Consider the following 17697-nt stretch of genomic DNA (forward strand, 5'->3'; position numbering starts at 1 on the left):
TGCACGGAGTGAATGAGTGAGTGAGTGGGTGAGGTGTGTGTTGTTACTCTTATTTGATGCTACAAGGACCTTATATGTTGGTGTTTTCTATAGGGATGTCAACCGGGTCCCGTTTAATTCCGATTAAAGTTCACTAATGGTATGATAGTTCAAAAGAGTTTTTATTTTTTGAGAAAAATGAACTAGCGAGCTAGCAAAAACTAACTAGATGAGATTGACGGATGTCGTTTATTTGCCACTTACATCCCTAGTTTTCTACTCAACCATCAATGCGGAACTAAAAGTTATACACATGCCATGTACAATTTGAATGGGCCTTCAAAAACTTTTACAGTACCATGCTCAGACATAGTAAGATTTAATGAGAAAATACTCATAAAAATCTACTTATGTACATTAATGTAAGACATTTTTACCATTTAATTAGTGTACAGAGTAACATTTCTCCCTCCTCGGAAGAAGTATCAAGTCTTGAGATTTCCCCCTACCACGTCCATTGTTTTTTTTAAATGGACCACGTTCATTGTTGAAATACTGTGTCACGTTCGTGCTTTTTAATTGCAAATGGCTTGACTTCTGGGATATATGCTCTATTAAAACATTTTTTAATGTAACATGGCGGGTCAAAATTGCAAAACCCCGGACCGGCTGGCAGTAGGCGCGAAACTTGCCTTCCGCGCGTCGTGACGTGACAACGTGCGGACGGAATCGTGGGCAAGCGACGGAAAAGGGCGCCCAAAAGTCTACACTAGCGGATGAGCCGGTAGGCGTCGGCCACAGGTGCAGAAACGTAATTAGCCGGCAAGGCCTGCCCAATGAAGCGCCTCGCCGGGGTAGTACTCGCGCGGCAGGGGCGCAGGCAGTACATGCGCGCGACCTGTACTGCAGTTGTACTCCCTCCCGCGGCAAGGCAAGGGCAGGGCAGGCGCGCGCTCGGCCGGCCGCGCGGTGGGTGTGGAGGTGGCGTGCCCGCAACTGCCAAACGGTTCGTTTTTTCCGTTTACCACGTTGCAGTGCGCCGTTTCCTTCCGTCCCTATTTACTCTGAATACTCAGAACTCAAATCAAATCGTAGTGGTACTGTAGCATACGAATTATACCCTGCATACGTGCACATAAGGGCATCAGCAGTGTGTTGGAGGCGATGCTGCCTCTAAGCTGGGACCCACGTGAAGCCTCTAAGAGCAACTCCAACGGGCCGCCTTAAACGGACGATGATTTCGTTTGCTTTTTGTCCGTTTGGATCGGCCGCTCGCCCGACGTCCGCCCTGTTTTTCATATGGGTCGGCTGCGCGCCCAACGCGTCGATCCATATGTGCAGGTGTGGCTGGCTGGCCGTCCAATTTTATATTGATTTGCATTCAAACATATTGTGAAATGAAATAACAAGTAAAATAGTTTAGCCGCCCAAATAAATAGTATAGTTTTACAATTCAAATACAAATAAAAATGTTTCACATAATTTTGCAAACGAATAAAAGAAGATACATTTATTGGTTGCCAACATGAGTCCACATATGCTCAACCAAATCATTTTGCAGTTGCAAGTGAGTTTCCCAATCACGTATGTCTTCATGAAGCTGAGTGAACTGCTCAAATGTTGCCGCTACTCCATGCTCAGGCACAATATTCTCACCCTGAAACTGAAAGCCTTGATCGTGCAGACGTTCCGGGCGCTTGTCTTCTATTATCATATTGTGCATGATCACACAAGCAGTCATCATCTCCCATAGTTTCTGCGTGCTCCAAGTATTAGCAGGATACCAAACGATGCCCCATCGAGATTGCAAAACACCAAAGGCACGCTCGACATCCTTTCTAGCACTCTCTTACTCTTCGGCAAATTTTTTCCTTTTCTCTTCGACAGGGTTGGGTATTGTCTTGACAATAATGGTCCACCGAGGATAGATACCGTCACCCAAATAGTACCCTTTGTCGTAGTTGTGGCCGTTGACAGTAAAGTTCACCGGTGGTCTGTTGCCTTCGGCAAGCCTAGCAAACACCGGCGAGCGCTGAAGCACGTTGATATCATTGTGTGATCCAGCCATGCCAAAGAAAGAGTGCCAGATCCAGAGATCTTGAGACGCCACGGCCTCTAGTATGACAATGTAAGCCCTGACATGTCCCTTATACTGCCCTTGCCAAGCAGAAGGGCAGTTCTTCCACTCCCAGTGCATGCAGTCTATGCTGCCAAGCATCCCCGGAAAGCCCCTGCTGGCATTCATCGCCAACAAACAGGTTGTATCTTCAGCTGTCGGCTCTCTCAAGTACTCAGGGCCAAACACAGCAATCACAGTCTTGCAGAACTTATACAGGGACTCTAGGCATGTAGACTCGCTTATACGGACGTACTCATTAATGAGATCACCGGGCACTCCGTATGCAAGCATTCGGATGGCGGCAGTGCATTTTTGATAAGAGGAGAAACCAATCTTGCCGACGGCATCCTCTTTGCACTCGAAGTAGTCATCATAGCCGACCACTCCCTCTCTAATACGATTGAAAACATGCCTACTCATATGGAACCGGCGGCGGAATTTTGTGATATTTGAACAACGGGTTTGTTGTATCAAAGTAGTCCTTCCAAAGAAGGAAATGCCCGCTCTCTCGGTTACGATTCAACGCCGGAAGGTGGCCCGGAATGGAGCCACGGAACAACGGCCGCTGGTTGTTGAGGTGGTGATGGACCAACACGGTAGCCAATATCTCCTCCTCGTCGTCGGAGTCGCAAAGGAAATTGTGGAACAAGAACTCGTCGGCGGAGTCCATTTCCGTACCTTGGCAAACTGTCGAACAACTTGCGGGCGTCGAAGAAGGAGACGGCCGGCGAGGGGAGACGCGTCGCCCACAGATCAGCTAGTTGCCCTGCCGGCGTCCGACGAGCATGCCGGTCGGATGTGGCGGGGGCGGCGAGGCGTCTTCTTGGTCGCGGGCAGCTGTGTGGTGGGGGAAGCGACAGCGGAAACCAGTTTGCTCCCCGACGGCAAAGCGGCGGCGGCGGGCGACTGGGGGCAGGGGCGCCGTGCTGGGCGGATGTGGAGGCGGCGACAGCTGGAAGAGTTACCGGCAAAAATGGGCGGCGGCGTAGGTGACGGAGGATGGTTGCTTGTTGGCCGGGGGGTGAGAGGGGAGGCCAATGTGCCACAGACCAGTGGGACCGAGGACAGGAGTAGGCGAGTGCGCGCGTCCGTCACGTGTCTGCGCCGACGCAAATCAGACTTAAAAATAAACTGGGAATAGGTTGTCCACGGACGAAAAACAGACGCGTGTCCATTTGGGTCGGCACGTAGGGCCGTCTTTTCTGTCCGCGCTGATCCAAACGGATGGCCATGAACAAAATGGGTCGCCCCATTGAAGTTGCTCTAAGCTGAGCTGAAAATCACGGAGTGTATAGCATCTCCTAGTGCCTCTAAGCTAGGTCCCAGTCAACAAGTAAATAAGTAATCCCTCCATGAGTTTAGAGCTGTTCACATGCGTGAGAGAACCCAGCCATGACTTAATTCTTTTGAATTTTTTAAGTGAATGGAGGCTGCCTCTTACCTTAGAGGCAACACCAACGATTTTTATGTTAGAGGCGAGGACTGCAATGCATAGCATCAGCCTCCAAGATCTTAGAGCATCTCCAGCCGTTGCACCCCCAAGACGCACAAAAAACCGCCGCTTGGGAGCGAGCCGACGCTATTTTAGGCTTGCGTTCCCAGCCGCCGTCCCCCAAGTCGCCCCCAGGCGCCGATATCGGCCTAGTATCGGCGCTTTCAGCCCATTTTCGGTGCTGGATTGGCCCAATTTCCGGCGCAAAACGACCCACGCTCGACGTGTTTCGGCGCTCATTCAAATAAAAACATCAATAAAATCATCACAAATAATAAAAACACTCATATTTCATTGCACGTCCAGCTAAGCATTGTCCTTGAGCCTCCATAAGTGGGGGGAGAAGGCGTCGGGGGGATCTTTCTTTGTTTCACAGCGAGGAATGGCGAGATAGCGGCGTCAGCGGCGGAGAGGTGGCTGGCGGCGCCGAGATCGGCAAGGTGTCGAGGAAGGAGAGGGGAAAACGGGGCGAATCAGTGTGACTTTTCGCCTGACAGTGGGAACCCGGGTGATTTTCCCTTCCGCCGGCGCCCCCAAGCGCCCCCAGTGCGCCGGGTTCGGCCTGGGCGCGCCGGGTCAGAAAACGGGCCGATCCGGCGGATTTCGGCGTCTTGGGGGCGCGATTGGGCCGTTTTTTCGGCGCCGGCGCTAAAAAAAGCGGCCTAGGGGCGTCTTGGGGGCGCGGCTAGAGATGCTCTTAGAGGCAAGCTTAGAGGCGAAAAAAGGCTACACTGTGGATGCTCTAAGAGCTGACACCTCCGAAATGAATCTTTGTTTCACAAGATTGTAAGGACAGAAGAATAGGAAACACATAGGATTAGCATATTTTTTGGTTTATATAAATACATGCAGAAAATAACTTTTGGTTGCGCAAAAAAAACTTTTGATTTATAAATTTAAATTAAGTGATTGTTTATTCTAAATTATTATAATGAATACATATATGTAGTAGACTCAATTTTGTTTTTTGTTGACAATATTTATATTTATTAAAAATACAAATAATATGTAAATATAGGTTAATTCTGAATTTGCTCGAGGAAACATCTGAATTGATTCTTCATTGGTGAAATCTACACTCGGCATTTTAACGGGTATAATTCAAATGTGAACTTCAAGTACACGGAATAATGAGCATAACTGGGTTGACGAAACATTAGGGTGCCAATACTCGACGGCCAAGCTCGAGCTTATTGGTTGTAAATTCAAAAAAGAGGCAAACAAAGTCTGGAAAACATAAACCTTGGCATGTTGTCATATACCTAGAGGTCGCGGTAAAAAATTGAAATTGATTCACAAAAGTTTTCATTTAAACTGCTTAGAAATTGAACCATCTCCAAGTAAGAATCATGGTTTCGAGAGGGAACGAGTTAGGTTTTAAGGCGAAGTGACGATTATCTTCGTTAGTTGGACTTGATAAGTTTTTTTGCACTCAACATACACCACTGAATCTTTTATTTCAGAATTTTTATTTTTGAGTTTGTTTGCTATATTAAAGTCAATAAGTGCATTTCTAGACATTTAACGGACATAATTCAAATGTGACCTACAAGTACATTAAATAATATGCACAAATGGGTTGAAAATATTATCTGTGTTACTAAGTTATATTTTTTGAGACAATGTTACTGAGTTATTGCTACTTATTGAGTTTGCGTTGGTTTTTCGCTTGAAAAGGAAAGGGTGATGCAGCAAAGTAGATATAAGTATTTCCCTCAGTTTGACAACTAAGGTATCAATCCAGTAGGAGACAACGCACAAGTCACCGGATACCTGCACAAACAATCAAACAACTTGCACCTAACGTGATAAAGGGATTGTCAATCCCTTCACGATTACTTGCAAAAACGAGATCTGATAGAGATAGATAAACGGTAAAGTAAATGTTTTTGGTATTTTTGGTTTATAGGTCGGAAAGTAAAAGATTGCAAAAAGAGTAAATCGGAAACTAATATTGTAGATCGGAAACTTTCATGATGAAAAATAGAACCGAGGGCATAGGTTTCACTAGAGGCGTGAACAAATTACTGTCGAGCAATTGATAGAAAATCGCAAGTTATGACGATATCTAAAACAATGATCATGAATATAGGCATCACGTCCATGTCAAGTAGACCGAAACGATTCTGCATCTACTACTATTACTCCACACATCAACTGCTATCCAGCATGCATCTAGAGTATTAAGTTAATAAAGAACGGAGTAACGCATTAAGCAAGATGGCATGATGTAGAGGAATTAACTCAAGCAATATGATGAAACCCGTCTTTTTATCCTCGATGGAAACAATACAATACGTGCCTTGCTGCCCCTGCTGTCACTGGGAAATGACACTGCAAGATTGAACCCAAAGCTAAGCACTTCTCCCATTGCAAGAAAAAGCATTCTAGTTGGCCAAACCAAACCGATAGTTCGATGAGAATTAGAAAGATATCAAATCATGCATATAAGAATTCAGAGGAGATTCAAATAATATTCATAGATAAGCTGATCATAAATCCACAATTCATCGGATCTCGGCAAACACACCGCAAAAAAGTATGACATCGAATAGATCTCCAAGAACATCGAGGAGAACATGGTATTGAGAATCAAAGATAGAGAAGAAGCCATCTAGCTACTAGCTATGGACCCGTAGGTCTGAGGTAAACTACTCCCGCTTCTTTGGAAGGGAAATGGAGTTGATGTAGAAGCCCTCCGTGATCGAATCCCCCTCCGACAGGGTGCCGGAAAAGATCCCTAGATGGGATCTCACGGGTATAGAAGGTTGCGGCGGTGGAAAAGTGTTTTCGTGGATCATTCTGTTGGTTTGGGGATATATAGGTATATATGGGCAAAATAATTAGGTCAGGAGGTTCATGAGGGGCCCACAAGGGTGGGGGTGCGCCCTCCGTCCTTGTGGCCGCCTCTTGGCTCCTCCGACGTCATCTCCAAGTCTCCTGGTTGTCTTCTGGTCCAAGAAAAATCATCGCGAAGGTTTTGTTCTGTTTGGACTCCGTTTGGTATTCCTTTTCTGCAAAACTCAAAAACAGTGAAAAAGCAGGAACTGGCACTAGCTCTAGGTTAATAGGTTAGTCCCAAAAATAATATAAAATAGCATATTAATGCATATAAAACATCCAAAACAGATAATATAATAGCATGGAACAATAAAAAATTATAGATATGTTGGAGACGTATCAAGCATCCCCAAGCATAATTTTTGCTCGTCCTCCAGTAGGTAAATGATAAAAATAGATTTTTTTGATGTGGAATGCTACATAACATATTTATCCATGTAATCTTTTTTATTGTGGCATGAATGTTCAGATCTGTATGATTCAAAAATAATTAATATTGACATAAACACAATAATACTTCAAGCATACTAACATGGGAATTATGTCTTCTCAAAATAACATGGCCAAAGAAAGCTTATCCCTACAAAATCGTATAGTCTGGCTATGCTCTATCTTCATCGCATAAAATATTTAAATCATGCACAACACCGATGACAAGCCAAGCAATTGCTTCATACTGTTGATGTTCTCAAACTTTTTCAACTTTCACGCAATACATGAGCGTGTGCCATGGACATAGCACTATAGGTGGAATAGACGGTGGTTGTGGAGAAGACAAAAAGGAGATAGTCTCACATCAACTAGGCGTATCAACGGGCTATGGAGATGCCCATCAATAGATATCAATGTGGGTGAGTAGGGATTGCCATGCAACAGATGCACTTAGAGCTATAAGTTTATGAAAGCTCAAAAAGAAACAAAGTGGGTGTGCATCCAACTCGCTTGCTCACGAAGACCTAGGACAATTTGAGGAAGCTCATCATTGGAATATACAAGCCAAGTTCTATAATGAAAAAATCGCACTAGTATATGAAAGTGACAATATAGGAGACTCTCTAGCATGAAGATCACGGTGCTACTTTGAAGCACAAGTGTGGTAAAAGGATAGTAGCATTGCCCCTTCTCTCTTTTTTTCTCATTTTTTTATTTGAGCCTTTTCTCATTTTTGGCCTCTTTTTTTTCGCCCGGAGTCTCATCCTGACTTGTGTGGGAATCATAGTCTCCATCATCCTTTCCTCACATGGGACAATGCTCTAATAATGAAGATCATCACACTGCTATTTACTTACAACTCAAGAATTACAACTCGATATTTGGAACAAAATATGACTATATGAATGCCTTCGGCGGTGTACCGGGGTGTGCAATGAATCAAGAGTGATATGTATGAAACAATTATGAATGGTGGCCTTGCCACAAATACGATGTCAACTACATGATCATGCAAAGCAATATGACAAGAATGGAACATGTCATAATAAACAGAACGGTGAAAAGTTGCGTGGCAATATATCTCGGAATGGCTATGGAAATGCCATAATAGGTAGGTATGGTGGTTTTTTTGAGGAAGGTTTATGGTACCGGCGAAAGTTACGCGGTACTAGAGAGGCTAGCAATGGTGGAAGGGTGAGAGTGCGTATAATCCATGGACTCAAGATTAGTCATAAAGAACTCACATACTTATTGCAAAAATCTATTACTTGTCGAAATGAAGTACTACGCGCATGCTCCTAGGGGGATAGATTGGTAGCAAAAGACCAACGCTCATCCCCGACCACCACTCATAAGAAAGATAATCAATAAATAAATCATGCTCCGACTTCATCATATAACGGTTCACCATACGCTGCATGCTACGGGAATCACAAACTTTAACACAAGTATTTCTCAAATTCACAATTACTCACTAGCATGAGTCTAATATCACCATCTTTATATCTCAAAACAATCAGAAGGAATCAAACTTCTCGTAGTATTGAGTGCACTGCATATGAAAGTTTTTATTATATCCCTCTTGGATGCCTATCATATTAGGACTAAATTTATAACCAAAGAAAATTACCATGCTGTTTAGAGACTCTCAAAATAATATAATTTAAGCATGAGAGTTCATAAATTTCTATAAAATAAAACCACCGCCGCGTTCTAAAAAGATATAAGTGAAGCACTAGAGCAAAGTTTCCTAGCTCAAAATATATAAGTGAAGCACATAGAGTATTCTAATAAATCATGATTCATGCGTGTCTCTCTCAAAAGGTGTGTACAACAAGGATGATTGTGGCAAACTAAAAAGCAAAGTCTAAAATCACACAAGACGCTCCAAGCAAAACACATATCATGTGGTGAATAAAAATATAGCCTCAAGTAAAGTTACCGATAGACGAAGACGAAAGAGGGGATGCCTTCCGGGGCATCCCCAAGCTTAGGCTCTTGGTTGTCCTTGAATATTACCTTGGGGTGCATTGGGCATCCCCAAGCTTAGGCTCTTGCCACTCCTCATTCCATAGTCCATCAAATCCTTACCAAAACTTGAAAACTTCACAACACAAAACTCAACAGAAAATATCATAAGCTCCGTTAGTATAAGAAAATAAATCACCACTTTTGGTACTATTGTGAACTCATTATTTATTTGTATTTGTGTAATTTCTACTGTATTCCAACTTTTCCATGGTTCATACACCCCGAAACTAGCCATAGATTCATCAAAATAAGCAAACAACACATAGACAACAGAATCTGTCAAAAACACAACATCCTGTAGCAATCTGGATATTTCGAATACTTCTGTAATTCCAAATTTTTTGAAAAATTAGGACAACCTAAGAATGTGTTTATTAATCTTCTGAAAAAAATAATTAGTATTTTATCATACTTCTGTTAAAAATGAGAATTGTTTTCCTGAGTGCAAAAGTTTCTGTTTTTCAGCAAGATCAAATCAACTATCACGGTAAGCTATCCCAAAGGTCTTACTTGGCACAAACACTAATTAAAACATAAAACCACATCTAACCAGAGGCTAGATGAATGCTTTATTGCAAAACAGAACCTAAAAAGCAAAAACAAAAATAAAATTGGGTTGCCTCCCAACAAGCGATGTTGTTTAGCGCCCTTAGCTAGGCATAAAACACGAATAGATCTAGGTATCATCATCTTTGGTATGCAATCCATAAGTGGATCTCATAATAGATTCATAAGGCAATTTAATTTTCTTTCTAGGAAAGTGTTCCATGCCCTTCCTTAACGTAAATTGAAATCTAATGTTTCCTTCTTTCATATCAATAATCGTACCAATCGTTCTAAGGAAAGGTCTACCAAGAATAATAGGACATGTAGGATTGCAATCTATATCAAGAACATTGAAATATACGGGCACATAATTTCTATTTGCAACAATAATAACAGCATTAATCCTTCCCATAGGTTTCTTAATAGTGGAATCCGCAAGATGCAAATTTAAAGAACAATCATCAAATTCACGGAAACCTAACACATCACATAGAGTTTTTGGGATCGTGGAAACACTAGAACCCAAATCACACAGAGCATGGTACTCATAATCTTTAATCTTAATCTTAATAGTAGGTTCCCATTCATCATAAAGTTTTCTAGGGATAGAAACTTCCAGTTCAAGCTTTTCTTCAAAAGATTGCACCATAGCATCAACGATATGTTTAGTAAAAGCTTTGTTTTGATTGTAAGCATGAGGAGAATTCAACATGGATTGCAACAAGGAAATACAATCTATTAAAGAACAATTATCATAATTAAATTCCTTGAAATCCAAACGAGTGGGTTCATTGCTACTTAAAGTTTTGACCTCTCCAATCCCACTTTTATCATTTTTTGCATCAAGATCTAAAAACTCTGAATCAATGGGATGCCTTTTCACTAAAGTTAACTCATCTCCAGTCCCATCTTTACCAAGATTTATATTGGAAAACAAAGATTCAATAGGAGTCACTGAAAGGAAATATGCCCTAGAGGCAATAATAAAGTTGTTATTTATATTACCTTATATCATGATAAATGTTTATTATTCATGCTAGAATTGTATTAACCGGAAACTTGATACATGTGTGGATACATAGACAAAGCACAATGTCCCTAGTAAGCCTCTACTAGACTAGCTCGTTGATCAAAGATGGTTAAGTTTCATAACCATAGACATGAGTTGTCATTTGGTAAATGGGGTCACATCATTAGGAGAATGATGTGATGGACAAGACCCATCCATTAGCTTAGCATAATGATCGTTAAGTTTTATTGCTATTGCTTTTTTCATGTCATATACATATTCCTTTGACTATGAGATTATGCAACTCCCGAATACGGGAGGAATACCTTGTGTGCTATCAAACGTCACAACGTAACTGGGTGATTATAAAGATGCTCTACAGGTATCTCCGAAGGCGTTTGTTGGGTTGGCATAGATCGAGATTAGGATTTATCACTCTGACTATCGGAGAGGTTTCTCTGGGCCCTCTCGGTAATGCACATCATAATAAGCCTTGCAAGCAATGTGACTAATGAGTTTTCGATATGATGTATTATGGAATGAGTAAAGAGACCTACCAGTAACGAGACTAAACTAGGTATGAAGATATCGACGATCGAATCTCGGGCAAGTAACATACCGATGACAATGGGAATAATGTATGTTGTCATTACGGTTTGACCGATAAAGATCACCGTAGAATATGTAGGAACTAATATGAGCATCTAGGTTCCGTTGTTGGTTATTGACCGGAGAGGTGTCTCGGTCATGTCTACGTAGTTCTCAAACTCATAGCGTCCGCACGCTTAACGTTTGATGACGATTTTGTATTATGAGTTATGTGATTTGGTAACCGAATGTTGTCCAGAGTCCCGAATAAGATCACGGACATGAAGAGGAGTCTCGAAATGGTCGAGAGGTAAAGATTCATATATAGGACAATAGTATTCGGACACCGGAAGTGTTCCGGGGGTACCGGGTACGTATCGGGTCACCAGAAGGGGTTCCGAGCAACCCTCGGCAAGCTATATGGGCCTAATGGGCCAAGAGAGGGATAGACCAGCCCCTAAGGGGCTGGTGTTCCCCCTATAGGCCGAAATAAGGGGGAAAGGAAAGGAGAGAAGGGAGAAGGAAAGGGGAGGATTCGGCCTCCCCCTTTCCTTCCCCTCCCCCTCTTATTCCTTCCCCCTCCGACACTTATGGAAGGGGGGAGGCCGACTTGTAGGAGGCACCCAAGTAGGATTACTCCTACTTGGGGCGCCCCTTGCAGCCCCTCTCCCTCTCCCACCTATATATATGTGGGAGGGGGGCACCGCTAGAACACAAAATTGATTCCTAGCCGTGTGCGGCGCCCCCTCCACAGTTTACGCCCTCGGTCATATTGTCGTAGTGCTTAGGCGAAGCCCTGCGCGGACTACTTCACCATCACCATCACCATGCCTTCGTGCTGATGAAACTCTCCCTCGACACTTTGCTGGATCAAGAGTTCGAGGGACATCATAAGGGCTCTAGGTTAATAGGTTAGTCCCAAAAATAATATAAAATCGCATATTAATGAAGGAAATATGCCCTAGAGGCAATAAAAATGTTATTTGTATTTCCTTATATCATGATAAATTCATGCTAGAATTGTATTAACCAGAAACTTAGTACATGTGTGAATACATAGACAAACTGAATGTCACTAGTATGCCTCTACTAGACTAGCTCATTAATCAAAGATGGTTAAGTTTCCTAGCCATGGACGAAGAGTTGACATTTGATAAATGGGGTCACATCATTAGAGAATGATGGGATTGACTTGACCCATCCGTTAGCTTAGCACTATGATCGTTTAGTTTACTGCTATTGCTTTCTCCATAACTTATACATGTTCCTATGACTATGAGATTATGCAACTCCCGAATACCGGAGGAACACTTAGTGCACTATCAAATGTCACAACGTAACTGGGTGACTATAAAGATGCTCTACAGGTATCCCCGATGGTGTTTGTTGAGTTGGCATAGATCGAGATTAGGATTTGTCACTCCGTGTATCGGAGAGGTATCTCTGGGCCCTCTCGGTAATGCACATCACTATAGGCCTTGCAAGCAATGTATCTAATGAGTTAGTTACGGGATGTAGCATTACGGAATGAGTAAAGAGATTTGCCGGTAATGAGATTGAACTAGGTATTCAGATACCGATGATCGAATCTCAAGCAAGTAACATACCAATGACAAAGGGAACAACGTATGTTGTTATGCAGTTTGACCAATAAAGATCTTCGTAGAATATGTAGGAACCAATATGAGCATCCAGGTTCCACTATTGGTTATTGACCGGAGATGAGTCTCAGTCATGTCTACATGGTTCTTGAACCCGTAGGGTCCGCACGCTTAACGTTCGGTGACGATCAGTATTATGAGTTTATGTGTTTTGATGTATGGAAGGTAGTTCAGAGTCCCGGATATGATCACGGACATGACGAGGAGTCTTGGAATGGTCGAGACATAAAGATCGATATATTGTAAGCCAATGTTTGGACATCGGAATGGTTCTGGCTGAGTTTGGGCATGTACCAAAGTACCGGGAGGTTACCGGAACCCCCCGGGAAGTATATGGGTCTTATTGGGCCATAGTGGGAGAGAGGAGAAGGAGCCTAGGAGGGGGCGCGCCCCCCAAGCCCAATCCGAATTGGGTGGGGGGTCGGCCCCCCTTTCCTCCCCCCTCTCTCCCCCTTCCTTCCTCTCCTAATGCAACTAGGGAAGGGGGGGGGGAGAATCCTACTCCCGGTGGGAGTAGGAATCCCCTTGGGCGCGCCATAGAGGGGTCAGCCCTCCCCCTCCTCCACCCCTTTATATACGGGGGATGGGGCACCTCATAGACACACAAGTTGATCTCTTAGCCGTGTGCGGTGCCCCCCTCCACAGATTTCCACCTCGGTCATATCGTTGTAGTGCTTACGCAAAGCCCTGCGTCGGTAACTTCATCATCACCATCATCACGCCGTCGTGCTGACGAAGCTCTCCCCCGACACTCAACTGGATCTAGAGTTCGTGGGATGTCACCGAGCTGAACATGTGCAGATCACGAAGGTGTCGTACGTTCGGTGCTAGGATCGGTCGGATCATGAAGACGTACGACTACATAAACCGCGTTGTCATAATGCTTCCACTTACGGTCTACGAGGGTACGTGGACAACACTCTTCCCCTCTTGTTGCTATGCATCACCTAGATGGATCTTGCGTGTGCGTAGGAATTTTTTTGAAATTACCGCATTCCCCAATAGTGGCATTCGAGGCAGGTGTATACATAGATGTTATATGCACAAGTAGAACACAAAGGAGTTGTGGGCGTGGGTATATACATATTGCTTGCCTTCACTAGTTGATTCTTGATTCAGCGGTATTGTTGGATGAAGCAACTCAGACTGACATTACGCGTACGCTTACGCAAGACTGGTTCTACCGACGTGCTTCGCACACAGGTGGCTAGTGAGTGTCTATTTCTCCAACTTCAGTTGAATGGGATTCAATAAACAAGGTTCTTTCTGAAGATCACAAAGCAATCACTATACCACGTTGTAGTTTTTGATGCATAGGTAAGAACGGTTCTTGCTGAGCCCGTAGCAACCATGTAAAACTTGCAACAACAAAGTAGAGGACGTCTAACTTGTTTTTGCAGGGCATGTTGTGATGTGATATGGTCAAGACATGATGCTAAATTTTGTTGTATGAGATGATTATGTTTTGTAACAGAGTTAGCAGTAATGGGTGCAAGCCAGTTTTGCACATGCGGAATACTCAGGTTAAACTTGACGAGCCTAGCATATGCAGATATGGTCTCGGAACACTGAGACCGAAAGGTCGAGCATGAATCATATAGTAGATATGATCAACATAGTGATGTTCACCATAGAAAACTACTCCATCTCATGTGATGATCGGACATGGTTTAGTTGATATGGATCACGTGATCACTTAGATGATTAGAGCGATATCTATCTAAGTGGATTTCTTTAGTAATTTGATTAATTGAACTTTAATTTATCATGAACTTAGTACATGATAGTGTTTTGCATGTCTATGTTGTTGTAGATAGATGGCCCGTGTTGTTGTCCCGTTGAATTTTAATGTGTACCTAGAGAAAGCTAAGTTAAAGATGATGGTAGAAATTACACAGACTGGGTCCGTAACTTGAGGATTATCCTCGTTGCTGCATAGAAGAATTACGTCCTGGAAGCGCCGCTAGGTGACAAACCCGCTGCAGGAGCAACGCCAAATGTTATGAACACCTGGCAGAGCAAAGCTGATGACTACTCGATAGTTCAGTGTGCCATGCTTTACGGCTTAGAATCGGGATTTCAACGGCATTTTGAACATCATGGAACATATGATATGTTCCAGGAGTTGAAGTTAATATTTCAAGCAAATGCCCGGATTGAGAGATATGAAGTCTCCAATAAGTTCTACAGCTGCAAAATGGAGGAGAATAGTTCTTTCAGTGAACATATACTCAGAATGTCTGGGTACCACAACCACTTGACTCAGCTGGGAGTTAATCTTCCTGATGATAGTGTCATCGACAGAGTTCTTCAATCACTGCCACCAAGCTACAAGAGCTTCGTGATGAACTATAATATGCAAGGGACGGATAAGACGATTCCCGAGCTCTTCGCAATGCTAAAGGCTACAGAGGTAGAAATCAAGAAGGAGCATCAAGTGTTGATGGTCAATGAGTGAGTCCTGGATTAGGGGGTCTCCGGACAGCCGGACTATCTCCATTGGCCGGACTGTTAGACTATGAAGATACAAGATTGAAGACTTCGTCTCGTGTCCGGATGGGACTCTACTTGGCGTGGAAGGCAAGCTAGGCAATATCGATATGGATATCTCCTCCTTTGTAACCGACCTTGTGTAATCCTAACCCTCTTCGGTGTCTATATAAACCGAAGGGTTTTAGTCCGTAGGACAACAACCATAACATATAATCATACCATAGGCTAGCTTCTAGGGTTTAGCCTCTCTGATCTCATGGTAGATCTACTCGTGTACTACCCATATCATCAATATTAATCAAGCAGGACGTAGGGTTTTACCTCCATCAAGAGGGCCCGAACCTGGGTAAAACATCGTGTCCCCCGCCTCCTGTTACCATCCGGCCTAGACGCACAGTTCGGGACCCCCTACCCGAGATCCGCCGGTTTTGACACCGACATTGGTGCTTTCATTGAGAGTTCCTCTGTGTCATCGGCGTTAGGCTTGATGGCTCCTACTATCATCGATAGCGATGCGGTCCAGGGTGAGACTTTTCTCCCCGGACATATCTTCATATTCGGCGGCTTTGCACTGCGAGCTAATTCTCTTAGCCATCTGGAGCAGATTGAAAGCTACGCCCCTGGCCGTCAGGTCAGATTTGGAAGTTTGAACTACACGGCCGACATCCGCGGAGACTTGATCTTCGACGGATTCGAGCTACAGCCGGGCGCGCCGCACTGTCACGATGGGTATGACCTAGCTCTGCCGCCGAACAGTACCCCAGAGGCCGCGCCCGCATTAGCTCCGACCCTTAGCTCGGAGCCAACTGCGCCAATCGAGGACGGGTGGTTAGACACTACCTCAGGGGCTGCAGTCTCAACGGCGATCGAGTCGAACACCAGCCTAATCCTCTGCGTAGCCCGTGACCCCAAGGTGCCGAACTCTTTTTCTGACTCTGAACCGCCCGCGCCCCTGCCAATCGAATCCAATTGGGCGCCGATCATGGAATTCACCGCCGCGGATATCTTTCAGCACTCGCCCTTCGGCGACATTCTGAATTCCCTAAGGTCTCTCCCTTTGTCAGGAGAGCCCTGGCCGGATTATGGCCAACAGGATTGGGATGCGGACGACGAAGAAATTCAACGCCCACCCACCACCCACTTAATAGCCACTGTCGATGACTCAATCGGCATGCTCGACTTCGACTCCGAATACATGGACGGTATGGACGACGATGTGGGAGGCGAAGAGGAACCACCGCCCACAGGGCGCTGGACGTCCACCTCACCATATGACGTATACATGGTGGACACACCAAAAGAAGACGACGACGAGGAACGGAAGGACACAACGAAGGCTTGTTCCCTCGAGAAGCAGTCAAAGCGGCGGCGCAAGTGCTGCCCCAAATCCTGCCTCAGCAGAAATAACGATCATACAGACCCATCTTTGGAGCAGGGCGAACCACCCCTGGACCACGGCAATACGGAGAATCAAACCGAACAAACCAATTCTGTCAAAAATTATAGTCCGGACGACATAACGCCGGACAAGCACTCGGAGCAGCAGAATGCCCGCCAAAGGCTTGTTGCCACCGCGAGGAGTCTGAAAAAGCAGAAGCAAAGGCTCAAGGCTGTGCAGGACACACTCCAAATCAGATGGAGTAAAGTACTCAACACAACAGCGAAGTACGGCGGCAATCGCCCCACCAAGAGCTACCCAAAGCGGAAGTTGCTACCTGCATTCGATGAGGAGGCCTTAGACCCCCCCCCCACAACCAAAAATTAAAACAGCCATCTGGCCGGATAGACAACCTCACGGCCAACATAAAGCGGCAAGCAATGCCGCACATAAGCCAATACGCGGTCTATGCGAGGGCTCACATCAAAAGGAGGGCGAAACCAGATCCATCTATGGACCACGCAAGCGTGCTCCAGCATACAATGCAACACAACAAACATCCGAACAACGTGGTACACCCAGATATAGGGGTGCCGCACACCCCCTATGTTTCACCGATGAGGTGCTGGACCATGAATTTCCAGAGGGATTCAAACCCGTAAACATAGAGGCATACGATGGAACAACAGACCCTAGGGTCTGGATTGAGGACTATATCCTCCATATCCACATGGCTCGGGGAGATGATCTCCACGCCATTAAGTATTTACCCCTCAAACTCAAAGGGCCAGCTCGGCACTGGCTTAAGAGCCTCCCCAAAAGCTCCATTAGAAGTTGGGAAGAGCTCGAAGATGCCTTTCGGGCAAATTTTCAAGGGACTTATGTCCGACCTCCGGACGCGGATTATTTGAGTCATATAACTCAACAACCCGGAGAGTCAGCCCGAAAGCTTTGGAACATGTTTCTTACTAAAAAGAACCAAATTGTCGACTGTCCGGACGCCGAAGCCTTGGCAGCTTTTAAGCATAGCGTCCGTGACGAATGGCTTGCCAGACACCTCGGCCAAGAAAAGCCGAGAACAATGGCAGCATTAACAAGCCTCATGACCCGCTTTTGCGTGGGTGAGGA

This window comes from Triticum aestivum, chromosome 5A, assembly GCF_018294505.1.
Source record: "Triticum aestivum cultivar Chinese Spring chromosome 5A, IWGSC CS RefSeq v2.1, whole genome shotgun sequence".
NCBI lineage: Eukaryota > Viridiplantae > Streptophyta > Magnoliopsida > Poales > Poaceae > Triticum > Triticum aestivum.